We start from the raw sequence: 18,365 nt of genomic DNA on the forward strand, positions 1-18,365 counted from the left end.
AATGGTGACATAGCCTAAAGACACATTGCTCAGAATGTATCGCTGTCATTAAACCTCACATGACTGTATTTATTTTTATATTTTCTTCTTTAGCCAATGTCACAGAACTATCCTGTCTAGTATCATCTTCTTGAAGGTTTGCTCAACAAATAGATATTTAGGCCTCTGTTTGCCCAAGAGGAAAGTTAGGACTTTAATACAGAGGGCTTTCCACTAGGTTAAAATAAAGTTAATAATGCATATTTTTAAACTTTCTGTTATCATTTTCTTTATTTTAGTACTGGCTTATCAACATTTTAAACAAAACTTATGATTTATTTTTATATCTAATAGTTTACAACATCTTTTTGATGATGCTATAGTTCCGTGGTCCTCAAAGTGTGGCTTGGATCCCTTTCAAGGGATCAGTGAGGTTAGCTATATTTTTATAATAATTCCAACATGTTATTTTTCTATTTTTACTCTCATTCTCTTACAACTACTATGATTAATTTTCCAAGTGCTATATGATTTGTAATATCATGATAGATTAAATACAGAAGAGAAAATGATAATTAAAGAAAATAAAGATACATTTAAAAAGCCATTGTTTATTATCTTTTCTTTGGAATATATTTCATAAAATTGTTGTTTGTGTTAATATGGGATCACTTTATTACTGTCACATAAAATAAACTACTTTTTTAATTTCCTAGTTTTAATTTTGACTATAATAATTAATGATAGGTATAACATATGCCAACCAGAGCACTTGAGGCTCTCAACAATTTTTAAGACTGTAAAAATGTTTTTAGAACAAAATTTGGGCATAGCTAGTCTTGTCCACAAACAATCTAAATTGAAACTCTGATTGATAAATTCTTCTAATAAGTAACATTTTTTCCTTGCAACTGAAACAAGAAAGACAGAGTGCTTAAGTTCTCAAAACTGATTAGTGTTCAGGTTGATGGTATAACCCAGAAATATTAATGCTAATTGAGCTCTTTGAGTGGGTTATGAAAAGAGTATGCATTACAGTTTAATAAGGGAATAGTGGCATACAAAAAGGCCAATTAGATAATAATGGAAGATTCTTGGGCAAACTAGTGATAAAGAAGAGTTGGAGTTAATAAACACTCTTCAGTATCATCTAAGTGAGCAAATGAAGTCAATGTAATGAAGCTTTAAAGAAATAAATAGCCCTAGATTTGGGATTTTCCCATAGGAAAATTTATTCTACTTTGTGTCTAATACAGTGCTTACTTTCTGAACATGCTTTTAGAAGGAGCCTCCTCTTTCAGGTAACTCATATTTCTCAATTACGTTTATTTGGAGGATAGCAGAACTGCTACTTAAAACTCCATATTGGCAAATTTCCCTTATCTTATTTGTCAGCTCCTGAACAGTGCAGTCAATAAATTAGCCCCCTTTGAATGTATCTGATATTTCCTGACAGTCTCATCTTGAAGCTCACCTCCTGGACTTTGAGAAATCTAAGCCAGTACAATTTGCTAACTTTGCACCTGTCATTATCATGCTAGAAATAGCATCTTGCAAACAGAAAATCAAATTTCTGGATGTGTAAAATTGAAGCTATTCACAAAGAAAATGCATGAGTCTTGGACAAGGGAAGGGATTATTTTTATATAAAATTAAAACAGTTGTAAATGGAAACAAAAATATTTTCCATATTTTCATTTTCTATAGAAAACTGTCATTTTGTATACGTTATTTCTCCTGTGAATAATGCACTAGACAGTCTGTGAAGGGTTTATATGGGTCAACTATTCGTGTAGAAATTCTTAGTTTCTCAGCAATAGCAGAAAATATTATTGTGAAAAAGTTTTTAAAGTTAAATAAAAATGTACATATATTACGTGTCTATCATTAAATAGGATTAATGTAGAAGGTAATATAAAAAGCAGTGATGGGAATTATTTATAAAGAACAAATAGGTTCCAAGAGATTGGTAAACATTAAACTTTGAACTATGTTTAAAGAAATGCAGTTCTGGAAGGACTTAATTGAGCCCGGAGCTTGCCGTTTTAGATTGAACATGTAATTTGGAATTCAAATATTTGAGATGAAAATCTCAGGTCAGCCATGTTTATAAGTCAGGCAGCTATTGCAAATTACTTACTATGGCTATTTTCCATCCTCCCTTCTTCTCATCCTTCCTCCTTTCCTACCTTCTTACCCTCTTCTCTTTGTTGTATTGGTACACTGGTATTGCGAGATTGAATCATTGATGCATCACATACTTTATTCTTGCATGCAAAGTTTCATTTTCTCTTTCTTCTTCTCTTCCTACCTTCCTTCCTTCTTGACTTCCCACATTCATTTTTCCCTCTCTTTAATTATGCACTATTTTACTATACTTACCTTCATTTTCTTGATTTATTAAAATAAAAATACTAACATCTACTTTAATACTCATTTGTTATGAGTATTCTAACGGCTAAGTAAAATGTGCTTCCTGCCTTCTTGTCAACTGGCTGATGTGCCTGGGATAAGTGTCAAGGCTGCCAGAGTTGGCGCTGTGAATGAGATTACAGTCTTCTACTCCACCTTTGTAGTGGGTCACTGGGGGCTTATTGAGCAAGTCCTTTTCCCTCCTGATAGCCAATTTGCTTGATTTGCTTAGTCCTTTTCAATCTAATTGCAAAACACTTCCCTTTGAAACAGATGAGGCCAAAATAAAATTTGGAGTAAGAATTCATATTTTGTGCCCAGCTAGACATCTGTTTCCCATTAGTCACCGAAGTCCATGATTATAAAGTAGTTGCTTGATATCATTCTCTAAATTATCACAAATTTCAACTTATCATGGTTACCATTAATATCATTGTGCTACAGATATTATCCATGTGTGTAAATGGGAAATCATCATAAAGATACAAGGAATACCATACATGTTGCAAAGGGGGTCTGTCATGGGTAAAGAATCATTTTGATTAGTTCTTTGTACTTGAAACATATCTAGATATAAAGCATTTTCTTCATGTTAATTTTTTGTGAAGAATTTCCAAAATTAACATCAGAGTTTATGAGTATACAGGTGGCAATTAAATGGGACTAATCGTTTCCACAGTTATGTCCTGGATGCTGTTCTGCATGCTGATACGAGCATCACTACCAGCCTCTCAAAGTTCCATCATTATGTCTCTTTTCTAGTGACTGTGGCGGCAGCAGACGGCACGCACCAGAGCTGAGAACACCCACCCTCATCCTCAGGCTCCATGGAGGTCTGAAGAGGATGAGATCCCTTCACCGAGCACACGGGTCCCTTTTGCCTGCTCCTATTTAATTGATTATTATCCACATACTTGTATATGACTAAGAGTGGAACTGGAAACACACAAGAATGGTTTCATTGAGTATATATAATACTTATTTACAAATTCTTCATTAACATCTATTAATTAGAGAGCTGATTTAAAAGACTTTTGTTTTAAAACTAATTTGGATCAAAACGTCAAACTGATAATATCACTTCTTTCAATTTTAGTTATTTTATTATTGCCACAGTCCTTCAAGGTATTACTCATGCTATGTTAATTGAATTCCTACTAATGTGTTCTAAGTTCTAATAGTCACTCTGTTCTCTTCTAAGGCATAATCTTTATCCTCTGTACTGTTGTGTGTTTTTTTTTTAAATCTCAGCAAATATGATTAAATACATAAAATCCCTGTGCCTCTCCTCTGGCTATTCATATTTTGCATCCTCAGTTCTAAAATATTGTTATTTTAGACTTTCTATCTTTTCAACATTGTGCTGATGGTTCTATCCTTTGAAGGAAGAAAGAAACATAAAATTAGAAAGAGAAATTAAAAGCATACCATTTGAAAAGGAAAATATAAATCTGTCCTTTTTAACATAAAATATGTTCCTGTATTTAGAGAACCCTAAGGAATTCACATGCATATACACACATAAACACAACAACTAGAACAAGGGAGAGAACCAAGGTTGCAGGACACAGAATTGCCATATTAAAATGAACTGTCTTCCTAAACACCAGCAATGAACAATTTGAAAACTCAAACTCATATCAAAAATGATAATTCATTTAGAAACATATTTAACAAAAGGAGTACAAGACTTCTTATACTGAAAACTATAAACTATTGGTGAGAGGAATTGAAGATGATTTAAATTGATGAAAGAACATTCCACATTCATGGATTGGAAAACTCAATATTATGATGTTAACAATTCTCTCCAACTGATCACTTTGACACATTATTTATCAAAATCAAAGCAGCCTTTTGTTGTTATTGCAGCTACTTATACAAATATTTGCAAGCTGAACTAAAAATTCATTTTGATTAATTAAAACAACAATTAATTAAAACAATAATGAGATATCACTAACACTAATTCCAGAACAGTGACAACATCAAATGCTGATGAAAATTTTGAGCAACAAGAACTCTCATTCATTGCTGATGGGAATGCAAAATATATAGCCACTTTGGAAGATAGTTTCACAGTTTTTTCCCAAAACTAAATATGTTTATACTTTACCATATAATCCAGTGAACTCACTCCCTGGTATTTACCAATTTGAGTTGAAAACTTATGTCCACGCAAAAACCTGCACAAGGATGTTTATAACACATATATTTTTTCATAATTGCCAAAACTTGGGAGCAACCAAGATGTCCTTCAGTAGATGAAAGGATACCTGCTAAAGGACATCAATTTATGGTACATGCAGACAGAATATCATTCATCACTAAAAAGAAATGAGCGATCATGCCACAAAAAGACATGGAAGAAAATTGAATGCATATTTCTAACTGAAAGAAGCAAGACTGAAAAGGCTAGCTATGGTCTAATTCCAATTATGTGGAGAAAGGAAAACTATGGAGACAGTAAAAAGATCTCTTCTTTACTAATGGTTGCCAGAGGTTGGGAGGAGGGGGATGAACAAGCAGAGCACAGAGATTTTTAGGGCAGTGAGAATATTCTGTGTGATACTATAATGATGGATACATACATAAATTTGTCCAAACAAACAGAATGTACACCAAGAGTGAACCCTAATGTAAACTAAGAAAATTAGGTGATAATGATGTGTCAATGCACGTTCAACAGTTGTAACAGATGTACCACTATGGGAGGGATATTGATAATGGGGCAGGCTGTGTATGTTTGGGAACAGTGGGTACATGGGAAATCTCTGTACCTTCTGCTCAAGTTTGCAGTGAACCTAAAACTACTCTATAAACAAATTATAATTAAAATATATATATATATATATATATATATGCATATGTATAGAAAGGCAAAGGCAAAGGACCTGGAATAGTAGAAATAATTTCAAGAAAGAAAAACTACCTGATTTCCAAACTTAATGGCATAAAGGTAGTCATATAGATCAATGGAACAAAATTTAGAGTTCAGAAATAAATTCTTACATTTTAGTCAGAAAATCTTTAACAAAAGTGTCAATGAAAACTGATGGAAAATAATAGTCTTTTAAACAAATGTAACCAAGACAATTAAGTATCCATATGTATTAAAAAAAAAAACCCTGAGAGCATATACAAAATATTAATTCAAATTGGACCACAGACCTAATTGTCAGCACTAAAACTATAACATTTTAATAAGAAAACATAATTAAAAATCTTTGAATTAAACAGAGCTTTTGACATGATCCAAAGCAGGAACAATACCATATAACTCAATTCATAAAACAAAATATTTAATTAAATTTTTTTTTAATTTTGTATATGGCAGGTGTCATACACAAGGTCTGTCAGGAAAGTATCCAAGTATCCACAGTACTTTGAGGACAGCAGGTCCTCAGATAATGTCGTTTCATTTAAGGTCACTCTGTCATAATGCTCATGAGGAAAAAAAAAAAAAACAAAAACAAAAAAACCAGACTCTTGGCAGTGACCACTGTCTTTGTGGAGTTTGCACCTTTTTTCCCATGTCTGCATGGGTTTTCTTCAGTTCTCCGATTTTCTTTCATATCCTAAAGATGTGCACATTTGGTGAAATGGTGTGTCTAAATGGTCCCAGTCTGAGTGAATGTGGATGTTTGTGTGAGTGTGCCCTCTGATGGAATGGTGTGCTGGCAGGGTTGGTTTCTGCCTTGTGCTTTGAGCTGCTGGGATAGATTTCAGCCACCTGACACCTTAAACTGGAATAATTAGGTAAATAATTATATCACTTATTTTTATTAATCTCTCTTAAATCTATGCATAGCTCACATTTATTTCAATGTTTAATATTAGAAGTGCTTTGGTCTTTATTTAAACATTGGGTAATGTTTTTGTGACTGGAAATATACCATAGGAACTTAACTCTTGTGTGTATCAGTTAACCTATGGTAAATTGGTTTCATCATACATTGTTTCACTTAAAGCAACAGTTTCCTTGAAGCTATCAATGACATTAAGTGAGTACTTCCTGTACATATATGAGACACATATGCAAGATATATATATACACACTATATATATATTTATACACACAAAAAATATATATCAGAGGATGACTAATTCTTATAGTAGAAGGAAATGAAGCTTCCTGATCAAGATATATAAAACTCTTGACAAATCAATATCTATTTACTTTCTAGCTCTCTGTTTCTCTCCCTGTGTCTTATAGTTTTTGTTATAATAATAATAGACTTAAATTAATTTCTACATACATACATAGCTTTTAGGAGCCTCTATGCCTTCATCTTCTTATTTTGAATGCTAAGTATTAACATTGTTAAAATGTCCATACCACCCAAAGTAATCTACAGTTTATATGCAATTTCTAACAAAATTCCAATGGTGTTTTTCATGGAAATAGAAAAAAAATAATCCACAATTAATGAAGAAACACAAAAAACTCCAAATACCCAAGGCAATATTGAGAAAGAAGAACGAAGCTAGAGGTATCACACATCCTGATTTAAAAATATACCATAAAGCTATAGTAATCAAAACAGTATGGTACTGGCATAAAAACAAACGTATAAACTAAATAGAGAGCCCAGAAATAAATCCACACATTTACAGTCAATTGTTCTTTGACAATCTGTGTGGAGAATATACAATGGGGAAAGAACAGTCTCTTCAATAAATGGTATTGGGAAAACAGGATATTCACATGCAGAAGAATGAACTTGTCTCACTCCCTATTAAAAAAAAAAAAAAAAAACTAACCCAAAGTGGACTAAAGAACTCTAAATAGATTGATATTTCCACCACAACACTCTTAGCCATCCTTTAAGATTCAACTCAAGCATTACTTCCTACAGGATGTTTTCCATGATACCCCTGTCTAAGGCAAACACCTGTTTTAGAGCCCCCGTGATGCCATATCTAGCTTTCTACCACTGTACTCGTTACATTGAAATTGTTGGTTCTCATTGGTTATCATTCTATCTTAAAAACGACCTATTTTTTTTTTTTTTTTTTGTCTCTTTGCATTCCCAGCCCCGACACAGATTCCCGGCACACAGGAGCTGTTTTCCTAGTGTTTGCTAGATGAATAAGTGAATGATTGAATTAATTATTCCAGAGCATGTTAAGATCAATAGGCAATGAGCACACTTCAATATGAATGGAGGAAAGTGATTTGCAGTTTCAAATGGAAAGCAAGATCTTATATTCTTTTGTGTGTGTGTGTGTGTGTGAAAGAGTCTCACTCTGTTGCCCAGGCTAGAGTGCCGTGGTGTCAGCCCAGCTCACAGCAACCTCAAACTCCTGGGCTCAAGCAATCCTTCTGCCTCAGCCTCCCGAGTAGCTGGGACTACAGGCATGCGCCACCATGCCCGGCTAATTTTTTCTATATATTTTTAGTTGTTCAGCTAATTTCTTTCTATTTTTAGTAGAGACGGGGTCTCGCTCTTGCTCAGGCCGGTCTCAAACTCCTAAGCTCAAATAATCCACCCGCCTCGGCCTCATAGAGTGCTAGGATTACTGGCATGAGCCACCGCGCCCGGCCAAAATATTATATTCTTATGGGCATTCTTTGGCACCCTTACTCAGTGCCCAAGAGAGTCATTTACATGTCATACTATAAACATAAGAAAGTTCACAAACTGATGCTGATAGAGAATTTTATGCCATGGCAAACACATCAAAACTTATTTATAAATTGTTTTACTTTCCCCATCGATATGCTGGATTTATTTAATATATCAATAATGAACACAAACCTCTTTTGGGATCAAGCATTTGCAGTTTTTTCTTCCCCTTAGCCTAGAAGTTAAATCTAGAAAAGATGGATAATTCCTAAATTTTTCAAGAGAAAAAAATACACTGTCAATACCAACTATTTTAATATGTCTTCCCACACCAAAAATAACTACAACTCAATGATTGAGAGAAAAAGGAAACAAAATTAAATGGTAAAATAAAATAAACTGTCACAATACTTTTTAATTTGATTTTTTAGCTATTAATTTAGGCTTGTGAGGAATTCTTGAACAACAAAATTGTAAAAGATCCAGTAAAATTGTTAATAATAAAAAGAATAGTGATTATCATGATCTGTTAACTTTATTGCACATCTATTACAGTTTTCAGCACAGCTATGGGGAAATCATTATTATAAGTGTTCTGTGAGGTGTATAAAGGCAAAACCCCTTTTTATTTAATCAATAAACATTCCCATCATTTTTAATATTTGAAGCAATTTATTTATAGAGTATTAACCATGGAATGCAATCATAAAATTTGTATTAAAAAACTAAACATTTTCATCTTTTGGGCTCAATGTTGCATTTTACTTTCAATGTTAAAATTATAATGCCATCATACTTAATCAATTGGTCTTTAAATTTTCACACATGTAGATATATTCTTTTTATATAATTTTTTCTCATATTCTCCATATCAGAAAACTTCACCCCACTGCATACTCACAGAGATGGTGGTATGTAAACATAAAGGGAGAACTAAGTCAACGCCAATCCAATAATTCATTCTAATAAAATAAAATTGCTTTTGTTAACTCAAATTCTTTGGGGGGGAATATTCGTTTATGTTTTCGTCTTCTCTTGCTGCTTTTCTTCAAGATGTACGAGGAATAGAGGGGTTAGGTGACCCAGTGATGGTCAGGAAGAGGGAGTCTCATTTTCATGTGTCCAGGTGCATGTACTCTGTTCACTTCCTCTTGTATCTGTGCTTGTGTTCTGTGACAAACTGCTGCTTACCATTTGGGAATCCTGTGTTAAAGTTTGTAGTTGGTGACCTTTGTTGAAGAAAAATCTCACTAATGGGAGTTAAACAGGCAAGGAAGACTTATTCAAGGCAATAGGGAGAGAGATGCTGAACTCTACTGAAACAAGGCAGGAGGTTTTTAAGGTCTGAGGGACACAGTGGGAAACTATTGGAGGACATTAAGGGGCGGTAGGTCAATGTGGTTAGACTATCTGTGTTTGCTAATCAATTCTTCTCAAAGTTAGGCTCCTTCCTTCCCATAGACTAGGGGTTAGAGATGCTATCTTTCTCGAGAATTACATTTCAAAGGGATGGCTCCCGGATCACTGAGGAAAGAAAAAAAAATCACGAGGTGTAAAACTGGCGAGTGACTGAGAAAGCACTTGCATCTTGAAGGGCATAAAAAATGATGTACAATTGTGAGTTTTAAGGAAAGACTCAAGAAAGGGAGGCCTGAAGGCTGTGTTCAGGAAGCAACCTGGCTAAAGGTTAGTCAAGCTGAGGGGAAAGTTAAGGCTGTTTTGGTCTCCTCGTGCTCTATTTTTTCTCAGATCTCTCAGGGCAAAAAGATGTCTATACTGTGTTGGCTTCCCTATTGATCTTACTTCAGCTCTCCTCAGAGCTGCACCTTCCTCTGAGATCCAGCTATGGCTCCCATTCCATCCCCTGTCTGAGTATTGGTGTTTGCAACCCTTGTAATCAGGGTCACATTGCTCCTGCTTCATTAATGCCATTTATAACCTCAATCTCAAAGCTTCTAAGTCCCTACATGCAACGAATGTGATGCTTTTGATACCTCACATGCCTCAGAGAGATGGGGGAGACTCTGAGATACTTAGTTCAAGTTCTTCTTCTGCCTATTTATTTGGGGCTGACAATTTTATTGTAATAAATTCATCAAATATTGCTATATATAAGCACATCAGCGTTTGACATTTTCCCTTATAAAAATAACTAACATTAGATTGTGTTTATATCTTATTTCACTGTATTTCACCTATAGATGGTTTGGGTCCCTGCCCCCGGTAAAATCTATTCAGAATGCTGCTAACAACTTCATTCATCTTTCTTTGTATGTATTAAAAACATATTAAGATTTCTAGAAGTGCACTTTAAAGAACAAATGATATTTTTTAATTTAGAGGATTTCTAATTGCCTTTTATAAATAATTATAACAATCCACACTCCAATCAGCAGTATATGAGAATGCCTGCCTGTTTCCTCATACCCTCATTGTTACTAGGAAACATGTAAATATATGTGCATCTGAGAGCTGAAAATAGTATCTAATTTGTTTTGTATTTACTTCATTAAAAGTGAAGTTAAGAACCTCCAATATGTTTATTACCTATATTTTTTCCTATGAACTATCCATATCACTAATTATATTGCATGAGATTCCATTAATTTCAATGCTGGTCTTGGTAGATATCAATGTATCATTCATAATGTAGTTTCTTTCTTATATTTCTACACTGTTCTTTTCCAAATTGATCTATATGCCTCTATTTTCTCCAGTTCCACACAGCTTTAATCTACGCTTTTATCCATGTGACGTAAATTTCCTTTAATTTTTCTTAATTTGTTTTCATTGCCTAAAAGTCTTCTATGCAATCATAAATATTGTAGTTAAAATTATTATTTTTAAACTCAAGGTATCTGGGATTTTGTATAAACACTGATTTTTCACTATACCTTTCTGACTTATCTGCATTATTCCATTATTACATGTATACCCCAGAAGGAGGAAAAAGAAGTTGAGAAAAGTCTCACATCATAATAATTGAACAAACCTAAATTTGTCACATCAGCTAGCCAAACTAACAGCTGTATAGTACTCTGCTGTTCTCTTTGGAGTCAGACAAACCTGGGTTCATATACCAATTGTACCATTTATTAACTTAGTAACAAAGGGGCAATGACATCATCTCTTAGGATTCAGGTTTCCTCATCTGTGAAAACGAGAATAAAATACCTTGCTTGAAAATGTGGGAATTCAATAAGATATGTATTTGAAGGCAGTGTCAACTACTGGTTAAGACCTCATATCTTGAAGATAAACATCTTGTTTCAAATTCTGGTTCAAGTTTTACTTCTTTGAGCTAATATATGTCCCTAGGTCAAAACCTTATCTCTAATGACTTCTAGATCTGTGATTATGGTGAGGAATATATTCTATAGTCCTATAATTTCCTCATTTGTAAATTGGGATAATAATGGTAACTAAATATTTGCATGCTATACATCCGATAAAGGGCTAATAATCAGAATCTACAAAGAACTCAAGCAAATCAGCAAGGAAAATCAAACAACCCCACTAAAAAGTGAGCAAAAGACATGAACAGAAGTTTTTCAAAAGAAGAAAGACAAATGGCCAATAAACACAAGAAAAAATGCTCAATGTCACTAACTGTCAGAGAAATGCAAATCAAAATTACAATGAGGTATCACCTAACCCTGGTAAGAATGATTTTTATCAAAAAGTTCCAAAACAATAGATGCTGGCATGGATGTAAAGAGAAAGGAACACTTACTTCTATACTGTAGGTGGGAGTGCAAACTAGTGCAACCTCTACAGAAAATAGTATGGATATTCCTCAAAGAACTAAAGGCAGACCTATCATTTGATCCAGCAATCCCACTACTGGATATTTACCCAAAGGAAAAAAAGTCATTTTATTAAAAAGACACATGCACTAGAATGTAAATTGCAGCACAATTCAATAGCAAAGATACGGAATCAACCCAAGTGTCTATCAATTCATGAGTGGATTAATAAAATGGTGGTATATGTATACCATGGAGAACTGCTCAGCCAACAAAAATGAATTAATACCTTTTGTAGCAATCTGGATGGACCTAGAAATCATCTTTCTAAGTGAAGTATTGCAAGAATGGAAAAACAAACACCACACATACTCACTATTAAATTGGAACTATCCGATCAGCACTCATGTGCACAGATAGAAGTAAAACTCAATGGAAATCATGTAGGTGGGATGAGGGGAAGGAATGGGTGAATTCATACCTAACAGACACAACGTACACTATCTGGGTGATGGGCACACTTATAACTTTGATTCAAGCAGTACAAAAGCAATCCATGTAACCAAAACATTGTACCCCTATAACATTCTGAAATAAAAAATAAAAATAATATAAATAATAGAAAAGAATTTATACTCCAAAAAAATAAATTAATAACTAAAACTTGCATGATGCTAAGTACCCAATAAATGTTAACTCTATTACTGCTAAGGACTTATTTGAGATTTATATGGGTCATTCTTTAAAGAAAAGCAAGAAAGAAATCAACAAATTAATTCCCACTTTGGAAGGAAGGGCTTTATCCTGTTCTCATCTTTACTTGTGAGTCAACTGTGAGGATTCTTCCTCATCCTAATATCTGGAAGAAAGAAGCATCTGTGATCCGGAGACCCTTTGACTATATGGGCCATGGAGATAACACGTGAGCAAAATCTAATGGCCTAGAATCCTCTTACTTATGCATCTAAGGACATCAAGCCAAACCCACTACTGTATTTTTTTACCCAGATAGAGGGTAAAAATGAGCACAAAATATGTAATATTTTCCTCTATCTTTTTCCAAAGTCATTACAAAGAGAATGTATGTATGTTTGCGTGTGTTTGTATGTATGTTTGTGTATGGGTGTGTGTAACAGAAAAAATATTACATCAACCCCCTGCATTTGGGCAGATCACAGTCACTATGCATAAAAGGATATTGAAGAACTATTTTAAATTGTTTTTATGCTGGCTTATTCTTAAAGCAGCCAGTAAGGAGTGTGAAGTTACAAACAGATGGCATGTAGGTGGTTGAAAGGGGCTACCATCGTCCCCTGTGTCTCATGCAGCTGTGCCCAAAATGTGGTGGTCTCCACAACTTGGTTATATTGGTCTTACTCCACTGACTCAGAAAATCTGTGTACTCACATCCACACATAGAAGCTATTTATACTACAATAATTGAAATCAAATCTTTTACCAGGCCACATGTTACCAGACTTAATGCTAGGGTTACAGGCCTTGCAATTCTAGCTTTGCCTACCCAGGATCACTCTCTTTATCTACATTCATGCTTCTCCTTTATGTCCACCTATGGGTTGTCTGTGGCCAGGCCCAACCACAGCGCAACACAACCTCATGCTCAATTTCTCTGCCCCAGCACGTAGTCAATGTGTTGCTTCACAGCAGGAATACAAATCAAATAACTATGAACAAAGTCTGTTGTGTAGGTGGCTTCTATACTTGCTTTTTAACATTAAAAGAGAAAAGAAAAAAAAATTGCTGAATGTGCCTTCTACAGTTTTTCACAGTGCCGACCTCCAATCCTGACCCATTGGAAATGAAACATCCATTACCTTTTGTCTAAATGTTTTAGAACCCTATGTGACTGATCAGAGAGTTCTGTGAGAATTGCTTTTGCCACAGACCTTACACCTTGGAATTGCCTGTGTATTATTCTGAAATCATTGGAGGGTTGACTCATTCAAGCAATGTCTACGAAGGGATCTGGTTAACAATCAGGGTAACGGAATGGTTAAACAAAGAGCATGGTTAAAACAAGGCTGTTTTTTCCTTGAATTTTCTAATGTCCCTTCCACTGTCAATACAATTCTCACATTACATTTGACACTCATTTTATTTATGATTTAAGGGGTCTTATATTTTAAAGTATAAATATTTAACATGGAAATATTATATATAATAGATATCATGCCAAGATCCAGAAAAGAAACTATCCTCAGATGGGCCAAAATATCCACTCTAAATTTAAAATTAATTATGTTCTACAAGTACTATCACATGATAATTTTCTGATTAGCTGAATATATATAGCACAGACATTAAAGGCTGCTAAAAATGCTATCAACCTACTTTGAAAGAGGTCACCCCATTATGTGAATGTAAAGTTTAAAATATTAAGATAAATAACACAATGACACTCTAAAAATAGAATAAGAAAAATCAGAAATTTTTTTATGAATGTATAAAAATGTCTTACAGAAATTAAGAGCAGGAATGTATAGAGGTGGGCATAAGATAAAACTCCAAATCCAATAAAAACTTGCTTCCTGTCTCCTGACACTTTCCGTATCTGCATGTCTACTTTGTTCTTCCCTCTTGCTTTACTACTTTGTTTTTCCATACCACGTAGCTAAAGAGACAGTCACTGACAGTTTCTAAATTATACCAATTACAAAAACAGAAAGCAAGAAAAAAATAATTTGTTTAATTTGGGTCAGAAATAGGTTCTCCTCATGTCCACTCAGCTGTGTAAATGGATTAGAGTGTAGGAGTATACTTTTTTAAAATAAGGAAATAAAAGAAAAATAAGTTCTTAGAGAAGTTGAGGCAGCTTAAGAAGTTGAGTGATTAATGGAAAGACAAAACAACATATACACACAATTGTATTATTATGGACCTCTTTTTATGAGCTCTAACCTTACTTTACCCAAGGCAACCCATGATCCCCAACTAAAAATATGCCTTTTGTATTTTAAAATAAAAAATCATTATGTCTAAATCTGTCTTTTTTTTTTTTTTTATCTTATGAGTTTCTTCTTTAGGAATCTCCTTTTTTTCAGGCAGGATATCCTAGAAGATATTAAAACCTCACTGGCATAGCTGCATGGTCTTGACGCAGTTACTCCTGCAACGCAAAGGACAACAGTATCTTTTAAAACACCACCTTGGAAACACGTCCTAGATTTAACAGCTTGAGTACCTGCTTGTTGAGGTCATCATTCAAATACACTGGAAAAGAAAACAAAACAAATGTTTCACCCTATGCAAACGCTCATGTGTATTTATATAGTCCCTTCTGGTGGCTGTCACAGTTGCTCTGAATTTCTCCTTCATAGAAGATCCAGAACCATCCTTTCCTATGTGACACCACTTCATATCTTTGTGTACTTTTAAAACATGAAAGTAATTTACTTTCCAGGTTTGCAAACTTAATTCATTCAATATGTCTGGAATATATGGGCGAAGTTTTGGTGGAGGAACTGGGGTGGTGTCAGGACAGTTGGGAGAGAGTTTCAGGCTGATCAATGGAGAATAAGAAGAAAATCTAATTGATTGTGTTCATGTTTAATCAAGACTAATCTTATGTTTCATTGATCACATTTACACAAATAAAAATAAACGAGTATTTTGGAACTTCCATTAAGACTCCATGAAGACTTACTAGAATGTTAAAGCCCTAAAAAAAGTTCAGGGCTATTAAGCCAAGTGCAGGAGCCACAGAGTCCCGTGGTTACTAGGGGCAGCGGGTAGGGAAGGAAATGGGAAGATAGATACAAAGTTGCAAATGTATAGGATGAATAAGTCTAGCAATTTAATTGTGTAAAACATGAGGACTATACTTATATATATTGTATTTGGGACTTTTGCTAAAACAATAGACTTCAGCTGATCTTGCTCCCTGCCCCCGACACATGATAATTCTGTGAGATGATACATGTGTCAATTTGCTTGACTATAGAAACCAGTGTACTATGTATATGTATGTCAAAACTTTATGCTGTGTACCTTAAATTTATACAATAAAAAGCAAATAAAAAAACATAAAATTATATGTTAAAAAAAGAAGTGACTGATGCTAATCAACATATGCAACCTCAGTAATGCTAGTTTACCAAGTCTGTTCTGGATACCACTACATTCCTAATACTTAACGTTCACTCTGGTAAATAGTAGATACTTAATAAAATCTGTTGAATGAACAAATAAGCAAACGTCAAACAGTTCAAATAAATGTGAAGAGAGAGAACAGTGACTTTGAGGAATCCACTCACCATATCTGAAGACTTAATTGTAATTATGGTTTCTAGAATAAGCCTGTTGAACGGTAGTTTCCTGAGCTTGGAAGCAGAAGCAAATATGACTTATTTGACAAAGCAAATATATCTTTTCAGTGATATTCTGGGGCATACAAGAGTGACACAAAGAACATTCTGGATTGAGAGCTCAGCAACTATCTTTTGGCTCCCCCTAGAGTATGAACTAGAAATTTAAGTGTTTTGCGTACTTGGGAAAAAAAATGAATGCTGAGGTATAAAATAAACTGCATGAATGCAATGCAATAGCTGAGTCATGAATGAGTCATTACTTAAAACCTGGGCTGCTATGGTGGGGAAGAGTATTTAATACTATTATAAAGGCAGTATGATGCATGATGGCCTGAAATTCTGAAAAAGGGGGATTTATCAGCAGGACATAATTAGGAAGTTACTTGCTCTCTCCCAACACCATAGTGAGGATGACAATTCAGAGACAAACAAAGCAGCCTTATAGGAATCATTAAAAACACAAAGCAGCAGCAAGAACGGCAGTGAGCTAATTAAATTCCACGAACCTTTTTTATTTCTAATTCTTTTATTATTATTATTATTGGCACATAAAAACCGTACATATTTATGGGGTACAGTATATTTCAATACATGTATACAATGTAGAATGATCAAATAAGGGTAATTAGCATACCCATCACTTCAAACATTTATCATTTCTTAGTGTTAGAAACATTCTACATCCTCTCTTCTAGCTATTTTTATTTCTAACTCTAACTATAATTTAAAAAAATAGTATTTAACAGAAGCAAGTGAATTACTTTTAGTTTTTGAGGCCATGCTTATGTATGAGGTTGTTAGATAACTTTATTTGTTTTATCATTTAATCTTCACAATAACTCTGCTTGCCAAGTATTAGTATCTACAGGAGCATAACTCAGTAAGTTTTAACCCACACTTCTTATCATATTATAAATAATGGTTGTGGATTTTGAACCCAGACCTCTTATTTCAGAGTTAGTCTTTTCTTAGGAGTATGTTGTTGGGATTTATAGCTGTAGTCTTGACAATTTAGTGACCTCTTTGAGGATAACTATAGTTTCACAGATTGCTCCCTAATGGTTAAGTACTTTTTATGCTCATTTAGTCAAAGACTTAATTTTCTGCTTTGTTTATGTTACAAATGCATTTAATTTACAGTTCAACGATTTTATACAAAAAAAAAAAAAGAAGAAGAAGAAGAAAGCCAACTAACTGCCATTTTAATTTTCATGTCCTTTAGGTAGTCTGGCCTTTTAAAAAAAATTTTACCATGGCAGCTACACCATATTTACAAACTGTTCTTACTAGGGCTACTCACTGTCCTTGAGTCTCCATAGAATGTTAAACATTAATATGACTGATATAAAGTAGCATCTGGACTTTTCCATTGGAAAGAGGTAAATATTATTTTAAAACTTATGTAAAGATCAATAATGATTTAGAGAGATAGTAATGCATATCTGTTAGTTGAATTCTAAGCTTCCAAGCTGCCTTCTTTCTTCTAAAATTGGAGTTAATTTTCTTTGAAACTTCATTTGAAAACTGACTATCCTCAAGCTCCAAATTCTAGTCCATGTGAATCTGGCTAAGTCTATCAGTAGATTCCATTTTTTTAGCCACAGTGATTTATTTAGGGCTGGCAATGGGACTATAGCCAACTTGAAGGGCAGGGCTTTGTGTAGGAGTTCTAATATGCACATAGGATTCTCTATGTGAGCCATTCGTTACTTGCAAGCCAAAGCATACAAACTGATTCAGAATTTGGTGCAGAGAAATAGGGATTGACAGTAACAGATCCTGCAATTTGAGTTAACTAAACTGAGGAGATAAGACAAAGAGTATTAAGGACTCTTTCACACCGCACAATTCCGAACTATCCCTAGCCCCATCCTTGCAAACTGAAGCTGGCAATCCTTATTATGTGTTAGTGAAACAGCTGTGAATCTGTAATCTGCTGTAAATTGAGACTTGGGTCTTGTGTCTGTTGTGCCTACAAAATTAGAATTGAGGCAGGAAAATGTCATAATGTCTGTGTCGGCTAATTCTGCAGCCTTCAGTAACGTCCTGAAAGATACAAGCTTTTCTGAAGCCAACTCATTTTAAATCAGACAATAAAAATAATAGGGCTTTACTAAAAAGAAGCCACTTTTGCCTGTGGGCTGCAATAAACCATGGCCAAACTTCTGAAAATCTGTAGCCTCACTGGGTTGTAGAAGGAAATTTCTGCACATTTTAGGGCAAAAGTTACTTTAGATAGTTTTTAGTAGGTAGATTTGGCAGGCAATAAGATTAGAGCCTAAGGGAAGCCTGGCATTACTTTCCACCTACAAACCCACAACCTATTTAGA

The sequence above is a fragment of the Eulemur rufifrons genome, chromosome 7 (assembly GCF_041146395.1).
Source record: "Eulemur rufifrons isolate Redbay chromosome 7, OSU_ERuf_1, whole genome shotgun sequence".
NCBI classification, from domain to species: domain Eukaryota; kingdom Metazoa; phylum Chordata; class Mammalia; order Primates; family Lemuridae; genus Eulemur; species Eulemur rufifrons.